The 23,185-nt window shown below is 38.5% G+C and overlaps 1 long non-coding RNA gene across 1 annotated transcript in view; it reads right to left on the bottom strand.

The window, feature by feature from the left end:
- Window positions 1-16,204: 16,204 nt before the first annotated feature.
- Window positions 16,205-23,185, bottom strand: part of LOC307016795 — a 7,183-nt gene continuing 202 nt past the window's right edge. The window contains exons 1-2 of the long non-coding RNA XR_013801903.1: window positions 17,518-23,185; window positions 16,205-17,003 (exon numbers count right to left, since the gene is read on the bottom strand). The exon at window positions 17,518-23,185 is cut by the window's right edge and continues 202 nt beyond it. This is a non-coding gene — a long non-coding RNA (uncharacterized lncRNA). The remainder of the gene's footprint in view (window positions 17,004-17,517) is intronic.

Here is a 23,185-nt window from a genome sequence, read left to right as displayed (position 1 = left end):
CATAGCAGTTAACAGCTTGAGTGTCCACGAAACCAACCCAACCAGCAAACTCTTTGAGTATTACTCATCATGGAGCAGACTGCAGAGAGGGGTTGCTCGGATACTTAAATTAAGGGGAATTCTTCTTCTGCTAAATCAAAGAAGGAAATCTGCAAAAGCTGACCATGCCCCAGATTGGACTCTTTTGAAATCCTTAAAGGACAAAATGAATAAGCTAAAGTTGACATTTGGATCACAACATCTGTCTGTGGAGGACATTAGAGAAGCTGAAAGGTCAATAATTCACTTTGAGCAAAGACGTCACTTCTCTCAGGAACTTGCACTTTTGGAGAAAGGAAGGCAAGTAAGAGCAAGCAGCTCTATCAGGAAACTGGACCCAATCTTAGTTGAAGGCATGCTAAGAGTGGGAGGACGAATAAGCAAATCAGCAATGCCAATGGATCTGAAGAAACCCATTATCCTGCCCAAAGACTCTACTATATCCAAACTGATCCTCGGCCACATCCATCAGCAGATTGGACACTCGGGGAGAAGCCACATGCTCTCAAGGCTAAATCAAAGATTCTGGTTGCCTCGTGCTAACTCGGCAGCCAGAAAGATAATCAGAGCCTGTGTTTTCTGCCGAAGAATGCTAGCCACAGTTGGAGAGCAGAAAATGGCTGACCTCCCGGAGGATCGGGTATCTCCAGATCTACCACCCTTTACTCATGTTGGTATCGACTTCTTTGGACCCCTGGAGGTAAAACGAGGCAGAGCAAATGTAAAACGTTGGGGAGTGATCTTCACCTGCCTTGTGAGTCGTGCCATACATCTGGAAGTTTCGAGCTCATTGGACACTGACTCCTGCATCAATGCTTTGCGCAGATTCATATGTCGCAGCATATGTCACCTCCTTCTGCTAAAGACAAAACCGATTATGCCACCTGGACTCTTTCACAAGGAGGACTTGTACTCACGGAGGAGATGGAGACAGGCACAATACCTCGCAGATCTCTTCTGGAGGAGATGGATAAGAGAATATCTCCCAATCATGCAACAGCGAGTCAAATGGCACAACCCCAAACGGAACCTTCGCCCCAATGATCTCGTCGTCATCGTGGATAACACAGCACCAAGAAATTCCTTGCAAATGGGCCGGGTGATAAAGACACTGTCAGGGTCCAAAGGGCTTGTCCGAAGTGTCTTGTTGAAAACCAAGAGTAGCACCTCACAGCGACCAATTGACAAGCTCTGTCTGCTTTTGGAAGCAGTTGATTGAACACAAGGTGAAATGTGCTAACCTCTGACACCCAGTATCACACATACACACACATGCCCCCTCCCTTTTTCCTCTTGAACTCATGCAAACACACCTAACACAAACATTGGACTATGAACTATGACAATGATTGTATATTGATGACAGTTACATTTTGAGTAACTGCTTGTTTTTTGGCTCTATTATAATGTATTAATTGCTTTTGCAACTGCTTCAACAATTAGGGGCCGGTATGTTAGAGCCACAAAGTTATTATTTCGATTCATAATTTGATAAATGATTTAATGATGGTAAATTATTTATTTCCATGGTGAATATGTTTTGATGAAGTGATTGTGTAATACGGTGTGTATTTAAGTGAGGTAATTGAGGACAGCCGGGGTGCTCGGAGACCTGATGAGACGGGAGCGGAACAGTTTTTCGACCGCAAATTGCAGACAGAGATTGGTGTTGCAAATTGGAATGTAAACAAAGTATAGTTTAGTTTATATAGGAAAGTATATCAGCGAAATATTGTTTAAGATTTGTTATTTTGAGACTATTTTTAAGTCAATACTTTTTTGTTAATAAAATTGCATTTTTTGGATTGAAAACCTTCGGCTGCTTATTGTTTTGGATTGCGTGTCGTCAACCCCGCTCTATAGTGGCAAAAGGAAAACCTTGATACCATTACAAGTATCTTATGCCCAGATATGGAGCAGGTTAATTCTAAAACTGTCAATCAATGGTCAGATTGAACATCCGAGTTGGGGCGGCAGGTTTCTTCCAGTCCCTAAATGAAAAATTCCACACTCCCCCTTTTTACACATGAACTCATGTGTAATAAAATCCTGTATGGGAAGAAAGCCTGCAGGCAACTATTGGTTATAAGAAAATACCAAACATTATTCACAAATGTACATCCATTATTTTCCACAGTAAACACTCCAGTGAAAATAAGTGTTTATCTCCATCTTGCAGTCCTGGAAGAAACAGAATCTTTAGATTTTAGTTTGAGCTTCACATTCTGTCAACCGCCACTGCTTGTGGGAGTACAATAGCATCAAGTAGATTAGAAACGGGTCACATGTGCGGTTTTCCAATTTTGTGGAATTGCAGGAAACCTCCCGTTGCCCACAGAGCCCCAGAATAATGTGTTAGTCCAAAAAACTTGGTTAGTTATTGTTTTAGAATCATGCAGCTGCACTGATCACATGCCGGCATTCATTCACACTCACACTGTCAGGTTGTAAGATCAAGTTTGGTCAGGTACACCCCAGAGTCAGTCCTTGACAGTGCTTTTCTCAAGTAACACTGTCAGTCAGGGTCAAAAGGTCATTTTGTCTCAGTCTTTTTGGCCATGTCGTGCTCTGCAGAGTCTTTGATATCACAGCATAGGCCAGTATCCTTTGTCTACAAAAATCAGTCATGTATGGAGTGCCATCATTTATTCATTCACGATTTCAACTATGATTTTCAAGATGGTTCTGACTTTTCATTGGGACAGCTGCTTCCCACATTTCCTGAAACTTGGTACATAACTCACTTCCTTATAGTACGACTACTGCAATTCATTTACACCTAATTATTATTACAATGTCTAATAGATCTAATTCAGAAACTTGTGTACATAACTATTATCTTGAGTCAAACCATTACTAGGATCTGTGTAGCTCTGCATTTCATAGCTCATTATACTCATTTATCTTCAATTCTGGTCTACTTAAAAACAATGTTAAACTCTTTAGCAGTGTCCGAACATGCAACAATTACTCCCTATTTTATCAAGGATTTAAAAACAGAAGTCATTTCATATTTCCACCCTAAAGCCCTCCTATGGTAATAACTATGCTACAATGGTGAAATCAATACTTTACAGATTGGAATTATATTTGGCTTGGCACAAGCTCTCCCTTTAACATTATCCATTCAAATAAAGATTTGTCTTATAGAGTGGTTCCTAAAACTATCCTTTTAATGGTGATCAATATTGTAACAAATGAGATCACTACTTTATTCACAGGTGAATACAAATCTGTTAAAGAATAACTTGTTAATATGATGAAAAGATTGAAGAACATGGTTCTATTCTGTACTCCAAAACACCCACTGCTTAAAGTTTAGTGCATATTTCCCTCATGTCTCCCCCTTTATCCCTCAGTGTGTTTTAGGATGATTTTCTCATTTTACTTTAACAGTTTCCCCTTTACTGCTATTTTTATTTTACCAATTGATTAATTCATGGTTAATACATATTTTTGTCTTTACGTATTTATCAAGTCAATTCAATTTCTTTAAATTTGGTTCTTCAAAATACATGAGTAAATACCTTGTGAAGTATTCACAATATAACTAATCCTCTCTAGGATATGAAATCCATTCATCTTGAAGCAGATACTATTTTCCTATTTATGTTTAGTTCATAATAATAATAATAATAATAATAATAATAATAATAATAATAATAATGGTATAACGACCACACGTTTTACCCATAGCTAGTTTCTATGTCAAGATTATTATGTGTGACATAATGATCAGATGTCTTGTATGCTAAACAAGGATATTCAACTTTAATCTTTTCAGTATTCCAAACCATCGTTTAAACAATCAGCCTCCTTTCCTAAACACTAAGCATATCGTTCTACACCCCCTTCTGGAAAACGTTTGCACAGTTATGCTGTAAAATCATTGCATGATTTCTTCAGAGTCTGAACAGACTGAGACAAGCCTGTCTCAAGATCTTGTCATAATGAGAACAGTCAGTGATTTTGTTGTCCCCTGCAACTGCAGTCAGTTTGATCAAAGAAACTCTTGTTTCGGCACTGGGATGTTCCGAGGGGGAAGGAACCTCTGGATCAATGTGATACAATCAGCAGACACACGTTGTCCTCTGCACAGCAGGAATCCCCAAAAAACTGCAGTTCCTCCTCACAACACTGTTGCCTTGACAACGAGGCAAAAGCAAAATGTCAAAACCTCCTCAGAGATGCGTTCTTTGCACAGTTCTTCTGTTTCTGTAGTGAGCAACTTTTCACCACACACTGATTCAGAGTACAACCCAAAGGTGGCGCACAACTATCCAATGCTGCTGTAATCACAGCAAATCAGCTACTGGAGAAAAACTCAATTTAAATCTCTCCCCCAGCGGGTTACAAAACAAAACGGCTGAATGTCTATATGGTCAGGAATGCTGAAACATGTGAATGTTAAAACAAACTAATGGTAGTAGTCTACCCAGATTCTTCATTACTTCAGTTCTAAGTCAAATGAGCAAAACAGGGAAACCCTCCTTAACCACTATGGATTCATCCTTTAATCTTCTTGCTTATTCTATTCTTTTTCAAATAGTTTATCTCAGTTGTGTGTTACAAGCATGGTTAGATTTGTAACAGAACACAAAACTAACTGTATTCAGCGCTATATTTTTAAAACAAGTAATCTGATTACAGTTAATGAATATATTTTTGGAACACTTAAAGGAATTATTACAAAAAGTTAATCTTCATTATTACGAAAGCCAAAACCTAAAGAAATCATCACGGAACAGTTTTCCTTATCACTTAATTGTTTCAATAAAAACTAAAAACATTGTGAAAGCTCCCACTTTGAGAACATCTCAACACTTTATTCCATCTAAGCACGGATGTCCATGACAGACAGCCCTATTAATCCAAAACGGTCTTTAATGGTATCAATTCTGAACTTTCTTAATATTAATTGTAAATGCAACGTATGTTCTCTTTAGAACAAAGATAGGATAATTGCAGCTGAAACTGGTTAATAGCAATTTTCTGTCTTCCTAGATAAGCCTGTTGTTCTTATATCTAGTAAATATATTCTTATTTTATGTTACTCCGAAACAATATGACATTTTCCAGAATCTTAGTCAACTCTATATAACATTTACTCTCTCTCTACTCTTGTTTCATCCATTGTTACATATTTATCCAACCTAACTCTTTCAGGAAACCATTTTCCCCTATAAATTGAAATACCTACATGTTTCAAGCATCACATATTTCACACACTACGAAAGAACATCTCCATATTTTCTCCAATATTCTAAATCCCACTGTTACTTAGAACAGTAGTAAACTTGCAGAGGACACTAATCAGATCACAGTAATCTAAATCGACTCAAAGTGTAGGCCAATGTCCACTTTCCATTATACTTGTTAATTTTGGTGAACATTTATTTATATTATCTAAATTCCTTGTCCATGCAAACAGTTTGAGTGTAAAAATGTGTCTCTCAATGTATTTACACACTACGGATCCTTAAGTTTACTCATCTCCTATCATTTTGTCATGGAGGAACCGGAGCACAAGCCTTTCTCTTGTCTCCCCCTTTTTGATTCCACTGAGAATCAATCTCTCAGTCTGTCCCCATTGTTCTCGGAAACTTCCAGAAATTACACTTAAATCACTCTTTTCAAACTCTCCTTCCATATTGACTTCGTGTGTATTTATCTGACTAGGTTAATATGTGTTCTCTTGTATTTATTAATATACTGGACAATTCTTGTCTCAACTCTTAACGTACTTATTGTATTTATTTAAATGCCCTGTCCTCAATTCAGACATGCAAACGGTATGAGTGCAAAATTCAAAGTTTCAGAGTGAAACAATATAAAATATGTTTAGCAAATGAAGCCAAAAATCTTAATTCACCTAAAGTCCCTGTTTGACTAGCCCCACGTCCTTTCAGCCACTAGATGGCAGCACCAGACCAGAAATGAAATTTACTGCACCGACCAGACCCGCATTCCAACAGCTCGTTGGAGAAAAACAATTCTTCCTGAGACTTCGTGTTACTATATCTGACTAAGGTCGTTTTATGTTCAATAATATATATTCTATTTATTCACAAGCACATAAATATATCCTCCTCACTGTCTGTCCAGCTTTTAAGGTGCAATATGTATTTCAACAGAATGGGAGACTTTTGAAAGCGCTATGACACCACCTTCCCAACTTTAATTAATAAAACGAACCCGTTCCTAAGGTTTATTAAAAACCCTGAACCACTCTACGAGTTTAGCCTGCTAGTCCTGTGTGACTTCAGGGGACTTTCACCGTACCTTACAAACCTCGTCTCTATAAATAATAAAATATGCCAATTTCGATGGAGTCTACAAAAAACCAAGAACTGCACTCTACGGGTTTAGCCTTATGGATTTAAACCCAACAGAACAAGAGATAGCGAGAATCCGGTCGTTTCAAATGGCTTTTTGAAATTTGCGTTTTCTCCTCTTGGAATTTTTTATATATAACTCACCTCCAGCTCATACAAGCCTCGGATTTGTTATTGTAATAAATTCCTGGATGGAGTCTCTAGAAAACCACTGCACTTCCCCAAACGAGTTTTAGCCATATGATTCTGAAAAAATCTATGGGGCCTTTCACCCTCTTCTTACACACCTCGTTGATTCACTATTATTTTATATAACTTTCCTACCTATCTAAAATATGTATTGTATTGTTTACCGTAAAAACTAAAACACTGTGAACTCTTCTTACAACTCTAACATTTTGAATATAGCCAAATCACAGATTTTAAGTTTAACTGGTGTCTGCTTACCTTGTATTTACAGAGCCCTGTTTTTAGTTGTAAGAAGGGGTTTGAGGTGTTATCCCTGGACTGCTCCGTCCGCTGGCTGCTGGTGGTCCTTCCTCTGAAACCCCACTCACAAACGTCGGAGGTCACCACTTTGTAGGCGATACCGCATACTCTGAGGCCCCCCCCCCCCCCCCCCTCTCTCCGCGCGTCCTTTTGTGAATGGGTCAAATTAACGGAGGAAGAATTCAAAGCAACCAGGGTAAGGTTATAACAAATATGCTGATTTAATGGTAAAACACAACAATACAAATCACAAAGTAATCCGGATTACCCCGGCTCTGGTTCCTCCCGCTGGGATATCTTACTTGTCTTGGCAGCAGGAGGAAGAAGAGAACGAGAATAGGACTTCACAGAGACATACTGTAGTTACCGCGGGAGGAGTTATGCAGAGAGATTCAAAAGGGTTTTTTTCATTGGTAGGTACAAATACGATGGCCTTGTCGCAGCCAATCAGCGTGAGCCAGCCGAGGCGACCCCTAAATTTGAGGCAAAACAGATACATTCGGTGTCCGGCACAAACCTGCTCCGAATAACAAGTTCATTTATCTTATCTTACATCTTGCAGCCAGCACACACACATTCTTGCATAGAGTTCTCTCTCTGGCCTCCTCCCCCCTCTTGTTCAATACACATACAGTTTGACATACTTTTGGTATCTTAAAGATATTTGTTTATAGTTGGGTAATACAAGTAATCCATGTGAGTTACCTTAATATCAATAATAACGAGGAAAACATTACCTCTGCTCTCAAGAAGTGAAATAGTAGAACTTTACATAAACATATATAGAGAACGCACACTCATTTTATCCTGCAGCCCTCCAGATGTTTTGACAAGCTGTGTCCAAATAAGGATATCCCATTTCTCACATCTCACCTTCTCCTATACAAATGTTTTCACTTCTCATACATCCAGCTTTTTGTTATACAGACTGCTACTATTTGATACAAAGTAATTAAACACACATCCTATATATCAGGTGACATTAAAATGAATATACCAGAAATACGCTGTATAAAACTTTCTGCTATATCACTTTAATACTTCAAATATACAGATATTCCCCACTCAGCGAGACACCCGCTGAGAAGCCAACTCTGGTTATTGGTAGCTCTATTATGAGACACGTGAATTTAGAGACCGAAGCCTCCACAGTCACATGCATTCCGGGGGCCAGAGCGGGCGACGTTGAGGCGCATCTTAGACTGCTGGCTAAAAATAAACGTAAATACAGTAGGATTGTTATTCACGTCGGTGGTAATGATGTTCGTTTACGCCAATCAGAATGCACCAAACTTAATGTGGCTTCGGTGTGTAGTTATGCTAAAACAATGTCGGACACCGTAATCTTCTCTGGTCCCCTCCCCAATCTGATCAATGATGACATGTATAGCCGCATGTCATCATTTCAGCGCTGGTTGTCTTGGTGGTGCCCAGCAAACAATGTGGGCTTCGTAAATAATTGGACAGCCTTCTGGGGAAAACCTGGTCTGATTAAGAGAGACGGCATTCATCCTACTTTGGAAGGTGCAAATCTCATTTCGGCAAACATTTCAGGGCTTTGTGGACTTAATCCATGACAAACTGGAGTTGAGACCAGGAGGCAGAGTCGCAGTCTTACACGCATCTCTGCGCTCTCTTCTAGGCAGTCATCCATAGGAATCCCGAACCCAATAAAATACCCAATATTAACGGTGTGTGTGTCTGCCCAAGGACAATTTAAGGTAAAACCTAATAGAGGTGTCATACATAATAACCTAATAAAAGTAAATGTAACAACTACTACAGTGCAACAAAACAGGAAGATTAAATGTGGTCTCTTAAACATAAGATCTCTAGCATCTAAAGCAATATTGGTAAATGATTTAATATCAGATTATTTTATTGATATATGCTGTCTCACTGAAACTTGGTTGAGACATGAAGAATATGTCAGCATAAATGAGGCCACTCCACCCAGCCATATCAATACTCATATTGTCGTGAGGTCGTAAGGTCCTTATTCAGAATTCTTATCAGAATTCTCTGAGTTTTTATCAGCTTTGGTTCTTAAAACAGATAAAGTAATTATCGTAGGTGACTTTAATATTCATGTTGACGATGATAAAAATAGCCTTACTGTTGCATTTAACTCTGTATTAGATTATGTTGGTTTCTGTCAGAGTGTAAATAAACCAACCCACTGCTATAATCACACTCTCGACCTTGTTCTGACTTATGGTATTGAAATTGAGCAACTATTAGTCGAACCGCATAATCCTGCTTTATCCGACCATTTCTTAGTAACTTTTGAAGTACTGTTACTAGACTACAAAGCATTAGCCAAAAGCTCCTGCAGCAGAAACCTATCTGTTAGTGCTATAGCCAAATTTAAGGAAGAGATTCCACCAATACTTAACTCGATAGCATGTCTGAATGTAAGGGAGGAAACTTATACAAAATGTACACCACCCCAAATTGATCATGTTGTTGATAGTGCTACAGATGCACTGCGAATAAAATTAGACTCTGTTGCTCCTTTGAAAAAGAAGAAAATAAAACAACATAGATTAGCTCCATGGCATAATGCCGAAAACCGCAAAATAAAGCAAAAGTCGAGACAACTTGAAAGGATATGGCGTTCCACTAAACTTGAAGAATCTCGTTTAATTTGGCATATTACTCTCAATGAATATAAGAAAGCACTGCGTAAAGCGAGAGCAGCCTACTACTCTTCATTAATAGATGAGAATAAGAATAATGCAAGATTTCTTTTCAGCACTGTAGCCAGGCTGACAGAGAGCCACAGCTCGACTGAGCCTTCTATTCCCATAGCACTCAGTAGTAATGATTTTATCTGCTTTTTTAACGATAAAATTGTTACTCTTAGAAACAAAATCAATGACCTCTTGCCTTTGACCAGTATAGTGTTATCAACAGCTCCCGGAAATGTAAGTTCTAATATTAAACTAGATAGTAAACTAGAATGCTTTTCAGCCATAAACCTTGAACAATTAAATTCAATGATTCTCTCTTCTAAACCATCAACGTGTATATTAGACCCGATTCCAACTAAGCTGTTAAAAGAAGTTTTTCCATTAATTAGCACTTCTTTATTAAATATTATGAATATGTCTTTATTATCAGGCTATGTTCCACAATCATTCAAAGTAGCAGTGATAAAACCGCTTCTTAAAAAGCACAACCTCGATCCAGAGGTTTTAGCCAACTATAGACCTATTTCTAATCTTCCGTTCCTCTCAAAAATTCTTGAGAAAGCAGTCGCAAAACAGCTGTGTGATCACTTAAAAAACTATGATTTATTTGAAGATTTTCAGTCTGGCTTTAGAACACAACATAGCACAGGGACAGCTCTGGTTAAAGTCACAAATGACATTCTAATAGCCTCAGACAAGGGACTTGTCTCTATTCTTGTCTTGCTCGATCTTAATGCTGCATTTGATACTATCGACCATGATATCCTATTGCAAAGACTAGAGCACTTAATTGGCATACAGGGAACTGCTTTAGGCTGGTTTAGATCCTATCTATCTGAACGCTCTCAGTTTGTACGTGTCAACGATGAATCTTCCATGCAAACCAAAGTTAGCCATGGAGTGCCACAGGGCTCAGTGCTTGGACCTATTTTGTTCACACTATATATGCTTCCGTTAGGCAATATTATAAGGAATCATTCTGTAAACTTTCATTGTTATGCGGATGATACTCAACTATATTTATCAATCAAGCCTGATGAAATTAATCATCTAAATAAAATTCAAGACTGCCTCAAGGACTTAAAAACGTGGATGATCTTAAATCTTTTGATGTTAAACACGACCAAAACTGAAGTTATTGTACTTGGCCCGAAGAATCTACGAAACAAATTATCTAAAGATATACTAACTATGGATGGCATTAATTTGGCCTCCAGTGAGACTGTAAGGAATCTTGGTGTTATATTTGATTAGGATTTATACTTTAACACCCACATAAAATCAATTTCAAGGACCGCCTACTTCCATCTTCGTAACATTGCAAAAATCAGGCATATCTTGCCTCAAAACGATGCAGAGAAACTAGTCCATGCATTTGTTACTTCAAGGCTGGATTATTGTAACTCCTTATTATCAGGGTGTACAAATAAGTCAGTCAAGTCGCTTCAGTTGATTCAAAATGCTGCATCTCGTGTACTAACCAGAGTTAGGAAAAGGGACCACATTACTCCTGTTCTGGCTGCCTTACACTGGCTCCCTATAGAACATAGGATAGAATTTAAAATTCTTATTCTCGCCTACGAAGCCCTTAATGGGCAGGCGCCATCTTACCTTAAAGAACTCATTATACCCTACTGTCCTACTAGGGCATTGCGTTCCAAGAATGCAGGGTTGTTGGTTGTTCCTAGAGTCTCTAAAAGTACAATGGGAGCCAGAGCCTTTTCTTATCAAGCTCCACTTTTGTGGAATCAGCTTCCAGTTTGTGTTTGGGCGGCAGACACCCTATCCGTTTTTAAGAGTGCGCTTAAGACCTTCCTTTTTGATAAAGCTTATAGTTAGGGCTGATTAGATTCAGCCCCTAGTTTTGCTGATATAGGCTTAGTTTGTCGGGGGACATCGTACTTCTTCCTTCTCTCTGTCTATACCTGTGTACTCTCATGTTCCGATTAACCCAGCTTCCCCAAATTTCTTTCTTTTTGGTGTCTATATACGCCGGGATCCGGAGTCATGGATGATTCTGCGGTCCTGTGTCATGGATCGCGAGTCCTGGATCTTGAGTCGTGGCTGTGGTCCTGGATCATAAGTCCTGGATGGATATCCTTGTGGATTCGTCTTCCTATTATACACACATGCATTTCCAAACATTTGGACTACCTATGTTGCAAATGTATTATCTTTTCAATTTACACACGGCATCTATTGCACGTCTGTCCGTCCTGGGAGAGGGATCCCTCCTCTGTTGCTCTCCCTGAGGTTTCTCCCATTTTTCCCTTAAACTGTGGGTTTTCTCTGGAAGTTTTTCCTTGTACGATGTGAGGGTCTAAGGACAGAGGGTGTCGTATTGTCATACTGATATTCTGTACAAACTGTGAAGTCCACTGAGACAAATGTAACATTTGTGATATTGGGCTATATAAATAAACATTGATTGTTGATTGATTGAGATGTTTTTGTTCAGCATTGCCAGCTTCACTGTTGAGCTTTATGTTGTGCCCAGCATTCTCCTGTGCTCTGAAATCAAAATGTGGATAAGCATAAAACAACACTAAAATAAACACTACAATACAACTTGACACACACAAGGTTGTTTATTTGTGTGTATACATATACAACACAGGCTATACATATATATAGATATATATATATATATATATCTATATATACATATACAAGTATAATTAATACAACTGTTAATTTGATTAGAGCTTTGACACATATATCTTTATTTATATATGTATATAGACTTCCTCGGGCGATATCATATGGTAGAGCCAGCGCCATATAGATAGAAGAGTTGCGACAACGGAAGTCCAAAATGCTTGATCGTCACGTGGTTCAGGGAGACTCAATAGTTCCCCGGAAGTTTGTGGCGGGCCATTTGAATCACGATTTGAATGCATTAATACCAGGATAGAAATGCAATTTTTGGTAATTAGTGGTCAATAAAGGTTTTGATTTGCAATATTTGTACAACATATTGATATGTGTATGTAGTTACACCAATGTTTTTTTTTTTTTAAAGTATCCTTTGCTAATATTTGAGGATTAAGATAAAATAAGTACTTTATTGATACCAATTGGGGAAATGTTTACACTGCAGCAGCAAAAGACAAGGCATTGTACATTAGACAGTTAAAAGACTAGAATTAAACAATCGAAAATGTAAACATCTTAAATAGAAATAAAATAGCATTACAAAAAGTAGAAAAATATACATAGTGTGAACAGCTATCTTACCAGTTAACATGTACATGTTAGGCTAACGTTGCCTTGGTTAAAGAGCCTGTTGTTTGTTGCTTTGAATTCTTTAAAACAAATAATATCTTCTTAAACCTGTATGGTAGTAAGGAGCATCACATCCTAATGTTGATTGATATATTTAGAGGGAGGGGATGGGAAGGAAGGTTTCAAAATTCAGATTAGATACATTTCTACCATTTCTTTAATTCATGGTGGTTTCAGTAATCCCATGGTAATTGAGGACACAAGTAATCTAAAGTACTAATTTAATCTTTATGACTTTCAGAAAGGACAGGAGACCCACGAGTGCCTATCAATGATTGTCAACTGACAGCACAATGAGTCAAAGAACTAGCAGCAGCAGCATGGTGATGATATTAAATGTGTTGTTTTAGGAACATCCATTGTAAATAAATGGAATTCAATAAACCTTGAATAGCATATCATGCAGTTTGTCTGTGCCTTTTCCTCTGTGTTGTCCTGGCATATTGTCTCCCCCATGGTTTGCTGTGCTGCCGGGGGATGCTCCAAGCTCTCAGAGAAAGGACTACAAATGTAAGGTTTCCCCACTGACACAGAGAGGAGGAAAGAATGGCTGGCTCAAGTCAACAGGAGCAATTTAACTATCAAAAAAGACAACAACAGCAACAAAATATGTGAGGTAATCATATTTTTCACAAAACGAAGACCACACCATTGGGAAGTTTAACGTCTGTTTAATCAAAATAAGGAACAGGGAGAGGCTTGCAAAACTCCGGGAGGTGAGACTGAGGTGCAGGGTGCTGTTTACAGCATTCCACTATAGTACTTCAAATCTTTATTAGTGCGAGTGCTGTTTACAATACTTTGGCACCTTCATAACTTCAGCTTATTTTCAGCTACAGAAACCATTCAAATATTAAACTATTCAGCCTGTTCAGGAATCCATCGGATACTTTCAACTTTTTAAAGATATTTTATACTTTTTGAAATATTCAGCTTTTTAAACTCTTTTTTTAACATTGAAGACAATGGGAAATGCCTTCAAATCCTGTTTTCCTACACCTTGCGCCAAATGCTACTCCTTCCACATACTTTCAGCTAGACACTTCATTCCAACTTTCAAATGATCACAAGACCGTCAGCTATTCAATTCATATTCAGATTTTTTATATTTTTTACACTTTTTGAGATATTGAATTTAGTTTGGAGCTTGGTAGAGAGGCCTTTTTCAGATTTTAACATTACAGTGGGTCATCATCCAATCAGAGCAGACACCATGGAACCCTTTGATCTCTGGGTTTACACACACAGGTGTTTGTAAACATTAAATCACTACTACTTACATTTAATATCTTTATTTAACTCCTTCAGCCTAATTTCAGCTGCAGGAACCATTCAAATATCAAACTATTCAGCCTTTTCAACACATGATGTGAAACTTTCAACTTTTTCAAAATATGTTTTGCTTTTTAAAATATTCAGCTTTTTAAAGTCTTTTTTTAACATGGAAGTTATTGCAATGCATTTGAGCTGTAACAATTATCACACACACACACACACACACACACACACACACACACACACACACACACACACACACACACACACACACACACACACACACACACACACACACACACACACACACACACACACACACACACACACACACACACACACACACACACACACACACACACACACACACACACACACTCTCTCACACAGACACACACCGATGATGATGAATGATCAAGAGAAGAGAGAGAGGGCGATCAAGAGAAGAGAGAGGGCGATCAAGAGAAGAGAGAGAGTAATGTAACCTCCTAATGTAATGTATAACTTCTATGAAAATGTTCAAAAAGTGCTCAAACTTCACATGTGTGCTAACAGTCCAGCCTTGAAGACATCTACGGGAACATTTTGAGATTTCTTCAAATGCCGTTGCCATGGAAACACAGTGCTCACCATGAAACACGGTTTTCTCATAACTTCAGTGAAAATGCTCGAAACGGCCCAAAACTTCACAGGTTTGGTAACGATGCAGCCATCAACACATCTAAGCGTATTATGGGATGTCATCAAATGCCGTTGGCATGGCGACAGATCAAGTTAGTTCAAAAATGTGCAGTTCAAATATTCTGCTGCTTTCCCAAGCCTTTTTACTTTCTTTTCTCTTCTTAATACAAATTCATTCACTACTACTTACATCTGACATTTAACTCCTTCAGCCTATTTTCAGCTGCAGAAACCATTCAACTATTACATTATTCAGCTATTTCAGGACATCAAGGCTATGCGTGTTGTTGTTTATACCTTTTTTAAAACCTTTTCTTTTAAATATTAAGCTTTTTCTGCATTTTTGTAGCTAAAAGCAGCTACCATTCAGCTAATAACATATCCAGCTTTTTCTGCATTTTCAGCTAAATTCAGCCATAAATGTTCAGTTTACAGCATTCGCACGCATTTTCTGCAGGAAATGCATTTTCTAGTTAACCTTTGCGATGCATACAGTTCCTACCTACATAATAAAATATCTCTCTAAGTTACAAGGATGACCTTATTTTATCAACCTCAAACAGGAGCCGTTTGTTGTACAGTATTATCCCACTTAACACTTGTCTATTTCGTTTTAACCTACGATGCTAATCGTAGCCTCCAAGTTAAAATCATAGACTTCACTGTATATATAATTATCGTTAGCACCGATGTAGCTACCACTCGCTTACACGCTTACCCTTAACATCCATTACGTAGCTGATTAAAATCATTAAAACATAAATAATATATCTATATCATAGAATGTATATATAAATGGACGTAGGGTCCGTGACGTCACCCATAGGATTCTGCAGAGTTGCCGAGAAGCCCTTAGTAGGCGGAGTCGGCCACTAACGGCTCGACAGTGACGTCAGAGTTCAACTCCCGCCTGCTCCAAATAAGGGCAAAGAGGCGGAGCCGATGCGGGACCTGCTGCCACCGAGCTGAAAGTTCCAGAGCTAGCTGAAGCTACCAAGCTAAGCTAACATGCTCCCCATCGGCACACTGCCGTGGTATTTTACGTTTCTAAGGTAAGCGGACATGAAACTATTCAGCAAAACTATAAATAATAATCTAAGTTATTGAGTTTTTAGCATAATACTTCAGAATCTTAAAATCCCTTAACGTTTGTATGCAATTGTGCTAAATTCAACATTGGAATCAAGTAAATATTAATATGTTTGCATGACATTAGTTATTTATATTTTGATATCACTTAATTATACGTTTAATACATTTAAGTCAAGCTAAGGTACATGTGATGGTAGCTAGTTAGTGTTCTTACCTGTGAGGCCTCCTCCAAACAGCATAATAACCAGACTGTATCATTAAAACTAAGTACCAGTTCTAGATCCTTGACTTAGACAAACAATTCAAAAGAAAACATGTATTTAAAGACCAATCTTTATTTGAATGTGCCTCTTAACCTGATATATTAGTTATACAGTAATAGTATTGACAATCTAAAAAAACTGAGCAACTCAACAGTCAACTTTATGTTTCTTATTGTCTAAAGCATTTGTTATTTTCATTTTTGTGGACGGATTGAGACAGCGTGGTGTCCAGAAAGTTGGAGAGACTTCAGGGAGAAACCTCCGTGTGATGGACGTCCTGTCTGTTGGTTTGGAGAGGACTGAGGGTCTTTCCTCTGCGAGGGGGACTGGGGGGAGGGACTGATGGAGGAGCCCATGCTGGGCAAAGCTGATACCAACTGCACAGGCCTAGTCTGTCACTTTATTTGACTAAATGTGTTTACTTATACATTTAATAGGTTTACACCTTCTGTCCATATGTGCGTTTAATTTAAAACATCTGATTAACTTTTGGTTCACATTTCAATACATTTTATTTGTATTTGCACTCCTTTTGTCCATTATTCTTACTGAAAATGTTAGATTACACATTCACATCTGACTGAAGATTGGCCCTATTTATTTGTGACGTTGCAAACTCTGCGGTACAAGGCACAAGTGATGTGAAGCTCATAAAGCGAGGCAAATAGAAATAATCAGCTGATGGAGTGTAGATGTGGAAATAGGTGCATTTGATCAGCTGACTGTTTTTACAATAAAAGTAGTGTACTGGTCTTAAAATCTCATTGCATCAGCTTTTCATTTTCCTCTTGGATGTTCTTCTTGACCCTCAGAGAAGGAGAAAATGTTGTGTCTTTCAGGCATGTCCTTTCCTTACAAAATGTATAGGAAACATAAAACATATTATTGCAGAACAAGTGTGTTATTTATGAAAGCGGTGTGTTTGTGTGTTTAGGGGCTGTAGATATAATTATTTTGTAATTGTAATCAGATTATGAATGAAAAGTATGAAGTTCATCAACACTGAAATATATGTTATTATCAAAATAATATTGAACTGTTATCAAAACGTAGTGCAACTGTAGAAGCTTGCTCTGTTGTCTCACTGAAAGAATAACTTTTACCACGTTTTTTACAGACAATATTGAGAGATAAATAGTAGCAGTTCTCAATATGTGTTAAATATCTTTGCCTTCAATACATTAAATTAGAAAGCTGACAAAATCATATTGCTTGTTAACATCTAAATGTAACTTTTTGCACAGAAAAACCCCTCCACTTCACTGGTGTGTAGGTGATCTAGTATTGTTTAATGGAATGTATAGTGTATTAAAGTCAATATCTTTCTTGATTATTTGTACAGTATGAAAAAGAGAGTCTTTGTACCTGAGCTGAATTTCACTGTTGTGAGGAGTCCAGTTCTGTCTCTCACTCTCTGGTCCAGCCTGTCTGCATCACCTGGACACCTTAAACAAACAGATATCTATGTAAAGTACCATGTGTACAAACCATAATACTGATTCTCTTCTGTTGAACATGTTGGATTGTGTATTGTCCGATTCAGGGTCCTTTTTATTCTACTGTAACTTTGGAAGTTGTGTTATCAATGCTTGCTGTTTATTTGATACCAATTTGGTAATGCAATTCATAAAAACAACAAGGTTTGGGTTTGTTCTTCAGATGACTGTGACGTTAACGTATAAGCTCAATAATGAACTCCAGCTCAATCAACCATATTGTAATATCTCAATCAATCAATCAATTTTTATTTATATAGCCCAATATCACAAATGTTACATTTGTCTCAGTGGACTTCACAGTTTGTACAGAATATCAGTATGACAATACGACACCCTCTGTCCTTAGACCCTCACATCGTACAAGGAAAAACTTCCAGAGAAAACCCAAAGTTTAAAGGGAAAAATGGGAGAAAGCTCAGGGAGAGCAACAGAGGAGGGATCCCTCTCCCAGGACGGACAGACGTGCAATAGATGCCGTGTGTAAATTGAAAAGATAATACATTTGCAACATAGGTAGTCCAAATGTTTGGAAATGCATGTGTGTATAATAGGAAGATGAATCCACGAGGATATCCATCCAGGACTTATGATCCAGGACCACAGCCACGACTCAAGATCCAGGACTCGCGATCCATGACACAGGACCGCAGGATCATCCATGACTCCGGATCCCGGCGTATATAGACACCAAAAAGAAAGAAATTTGGGGAAGCTGGGTTAATCGGAACATGAGAGTACACAGGTATAGACAGAGAGAAGGAAGAAGTAAGATGTCCCCCGACAAACTAAGCCTATATCAGCAAAACTAGGGGCTGAATCTAATCAGCCCTAACTATAAGCTTTATCAAAAAGGAAGGTCTTAAGCGCACTCTTAAAAACGGATAGGGTGTCTGCCGTCCGAACACAAACTGGAAGCTGATTCCACAAAAGTGGAGCTTGATAAGAAAAGGCTCTGGCTCCCATTGTACTTTTAGAGACTCTAGGAACAACCAACAACCCTGCATTCTTGGAACGCAATGCCCTAGTAGGACAATAGGGTATAATGAGTTCTTTAAGGTAAGATGGCGCCTGCCCATTAAGGGCTTTGTAGGCGAAGAAGAATTTTAAATTCTATCCTGTGTTCTATAGGGAGCCAGTGTAAGGCAGCCAGAACAGGAGTAATGTGGTCCCTTTTCCTAACTCTGGTTAGTACACGAGCTGCAGCATTTTGAATCAGCTGAAGCGACTTGACTGACTTCTTGGTACACCCTGATAATAAGGAGTTACAATAATCCAGCCTTGAAGTAACAAATGCATGGACTAGTTTCTCTGCATCGTTATGAGGCAAGATATGCTTGATTTTTGCAATGTTACATAGATGGAAGTAGGCGGTCCTTGAAATTGATTTTATGTGGGTGTTAAAGGATAAATCCTGATCAAATATAACACCAAGATTCCTTACAGTCTCACTGGAGGCCAAATTAATGCCATCCATAGTTAATATATCTTTAGATAATTTGTTTCGTAGATTCTTCGGGCCAAGTACAATAACTTACCTCAAAAATTTAAGGTCATCCACGTTTTTAAGTCCTTGAGGCAGTCTTGAATTTTATTTAGATGATTAATTTCATCAGGCTTGATTGATAAATATAGTTGAGTATCATCCGCATAACAATGAAAGTTTACAGAATGATTCCTTATAATATTGCCTAACGGAAGCATATATAGTGTGAACAAAATAGGTCCAAGCACTGAGCCCTGTGGCACTCCATGGCTAACTTTGGTTTGTATGGAAGATTCATCGTTGACACGTACAAACTGAGAGCGTTCAGATAGATAGGACCTAAACCAGCCTAAAGCAGTTCCCTGTATGCCAACTAAGTGCTCTAGTCTTTGCAATAGGATATCATGGTCGATAGTATCGAATGCAGCACTAAGATCGAGCAAGACAAGAATAGAGACAAGTCCCTTGTCAGAGGCTATTAGAATGTCATTTGTGACTTTAACCAGAGCTGTCTCTGTGCTATGTTGTGTTCTAAAGCCAGACTGAAAATCTTCAAATAAATCATAGTTTTTTAAGTAATCACACAGCTGTTTTGCGACTGCTTTCTCAAGAAGTTTTGAGAGGAACGGAAGATTAGAAATAGGTCTATAGTTGGCTAAAACCTCTGGATCAAGGTTGTGCTTTTTAAGAAGCGGTTTTATCACTGCTACTTTGAATGATTTTGGAACATAGCCTAATAATAAAGACATATTCATAATGTTTAATAAAGAAGTGCTAATTAATGGAAAAACTTATTTTAACAGCTTAGTTGGAATCGGGTCTAAGATACACGTTGATGGTTTAGAAGAGAGAATCATTGAATTTAATTGTTCAAGGTTTATGGCTGAAAAGCATTCTAGTTTACTATCTAGTGTAATATTAGAACTTACGTTCCCGGGAGCTGTTGATAACACTATACTGGTCAAAGGCAAGAGGTCATTGATTTTGTTTCTAAGAGTAACAATTTTATTGTTAAAAAAGCACATAAAATCATTACTACTGACTGCTATGGGAATAGAAGGCTCAGTCGAGCTGTGGCTCTCTGTCAGCCTGGCTACAATGCTGAAAAGAAATCTTGCATTATTCTTATTCTCATCTATTAATGAAGAGTAGTAGGCTGCTCTCGCTTTACGCAGTGCTTTCTTATATTCATTGAGAGTAATATGCCAAATTAAACGAGATTCTTCAAGTTTAGTGGAACGCCATATCCTTTCAAGTTGTCTCGACTTTTGCTTTATTTTGCAGGTTTCGGCATTATGCCATGGAGCTAGTCTATGTTGTTTTATTTTCTTCTTTTTCAAAGGAGCAACAGAGTCTAATTTTATTCGCAGCGCATCTGTAGCACTATCAACAACATGATCAATTTGGAGTGGTGTACATTTTGTATAAGTTTCCTCCCCTACATGCAGACATGCTATCGAGTTAAGTATTGGTGGAATCTCTTCCTTAAATTTGGCTATAGCACTAACGGATAGGTTTCTGCTGCAGGAGCTTTTGGCTAATGCTTTGTAGTCTAGTAACAGTACTTCAAAAGTTACTAAGAAATGGTCGGATAAAGCAGGATTATGCGGTTCGACTAATAGTTGCTCAATTTCAATACCATAAGTCAGAACAAGGTCAAGAGTGTGATTATAGCAGTGGGTTTAGTTTATTTACACTCTGACAGAAACCAACAGAATCTAATATAGAGTTAAATGCAACAGTAAGGCTATTTTTATCATCGTCAACATGAATATTAAAGTCACCTACGATAATTACTTTATCTGTTTTAAGTACCAAAGTTGATAAAAACTCAGAGAAGTCTGATAAGAATTCTGAATAAGGACCTGGTGCACGGTACACTGTAACAAATAAGATTGGCTGCAAAGTTTTCCAGGTCGGATGCGTAAGACTAAAAATGAGGCTTTCAAAGGAGGTATAATTTAATTTTTGTTTAGTATTGATAAGTAAACTTGAGTCAAAGATTGCTGCAACTCCACCTCCTCGGCCCGTGCCTCGGGCAATATGAGTATTGATATGGCTGGGTGGAGTGGCCTCATTTATGCTGACATATTCTTCATGTCTCAACCAAGTTTCAGTGAGACAGCATATATCAATATTATAATCTGATATTAAATCATTTACCAGTATTGCTTTAGATGCTAGAGATCTTATGTTTAAGAGACCACATTTAATCTTCCTGTTTTGTTGCACTGTAGTAGTTGTTACATTTACTTTTATTAGGTTATTATATATGAAACCTCTATTAGGTTTTACCTTAAATTGTCCTTGGGCAGACACACACACCGTTAATATTGGGTATTTTATTGGGTTCGGGATTCCTATGGATGACTGCCTAGGAGAGAGCGCAGAGAAGCGTGTAAGACTGCGACTCTGCCTCCTGGTCTCAACTCCAGTTTGTCATGGATTAAGTCCACAAAGCCCTGAAATGTTTGCCGAAATGAGATTTGCACCTTCCAAAGTAGGATGAATGCCGTCTCTCTTAATCAGACCAGGTTTTCCCCAGAAGGCTGTCCAATTATTTACGAAGCCCACATTGTTTGCTGGGCACCACCAAGACAACCAGCGCTGAAATGATGACATGCGGCTATACATGTCATCATTGATCAGATTGGGGAGGGGACCAGAGAAGATTACGGTGTCCGACATTGTTTTAGCATAACTACACACCGACGCCACATTAAGTTTGGTGCATTCTGATTGGCGTAAACGAACATCATTACCACCGACGTGAATAACAATCCTACTGTATTTACGTTTATTTTTAGCCAGCAGTCTAAGATGCGCCTCAACGTCGCCCGCTCTGGCCCCCGGAATGCATGTGACTGTGGACGCTTCGGTCTCTAAATTCACATGTCTCATAATAGAGCTACCAATAACCAGAGTTGGCTTCTCAGCGGGTGTCTCGCTGAGTGGGGAATATCTGTTAGATACGTGAACGGGTTGGTGGGGACCTGCGGGTTTCGCGTTATGCCCCCTCTGAACAGTCACCCAATCTCCCTGCTGCTCGGGAGTTGCCGGGGGACGGCTAAGAGGAGCTACCTTTTGCCGGTCCGCACCGGTAGCTGAGTTATTTTCTAAGATGCGGAGCCGGGCTTCTATGGCTATGATTCCCGCCTCCAACCTAACAACTATACTACATTTAACACATGTATCGGTACCAGTAAAGGAGGTAGGGAAGTAACCAAACATGAGACAGTTAGAGCAGGAAATAGCACCCGAGGGTGGGGAAAGAGCCATGGCTAGCTATCAAGCTAAAGTAGCTACCGTTAGCAAACCCGAAAAGAGTGTAGGCAACTGTGGAGTTACAGTCGCTAAGAGAAGGAGAGTTTGTGAGTGCTTAAGCTGTAGTAACGTGTGATTACAACGTCAGGCAGTTGCCGTGATCAAGAGTTTTAAAATGATCGATTAAGTTAAGATAATAAGCTATCAGCAACAGAACAGGCACACGGGATACCCGGAGATGACAACAACAACCGGAAGTTACAACATGCTTACCGCAATAGTGGTCCGGGTTTCTGTTTTCCAGCAGGGAAAGTAATCATCTTGAAATATGACATTAATAATTGTAATATACACACATCTTGTTGTGAGGTTGATTTCACATACACTACTTCGACATTAGCTTGTCTACATACTTGAGCATAGCCAATATAAATTAACCTTAGCGATGCATACAGTTCCTACCTAAATAATAATCATCTCTCTAAATTACAAGGATGACCTTATTTTATCAACCTCAAACAGAAGCCGTTTGTTGTACAGTATTATCCCACTTAACACTTGTCTATTTTGTTTTAACCTTTATAAATATAGTCTATGATTTTAACTTGGAGGCTACTATTAGCATCGTTAGCACCGATGTAGCTACCACTCGCTTACACGCTAACCCAAGCCGTAACATTAATTACGTAGCTGATTAAAATCATTAACACATAAATAAGTACTCGAATTTCACTTACCGCAAAACCGCATTCATGCACCGTCTGTTTCAACCGCAGAGCGAGTCACA

The sequence above is a fragment of the Notothenia rossii genome, assembly GCF_949606895.1.
Source record: "Notothenia rossii genome assembly, chromosome: 8".
In the NCBI taxonomy this organism is placed as follows: Eukaryota; Metazoa; Chordata; class Actinopteri; order Perciformes; family Nototheniidae; genus Notothenia; species Notothenia rossii.
The sequence above is the reverse complement of the archived record's forward strand: the minus strand, read 5'-3'. Positions and strand labels throughout refer to the sequence as shown.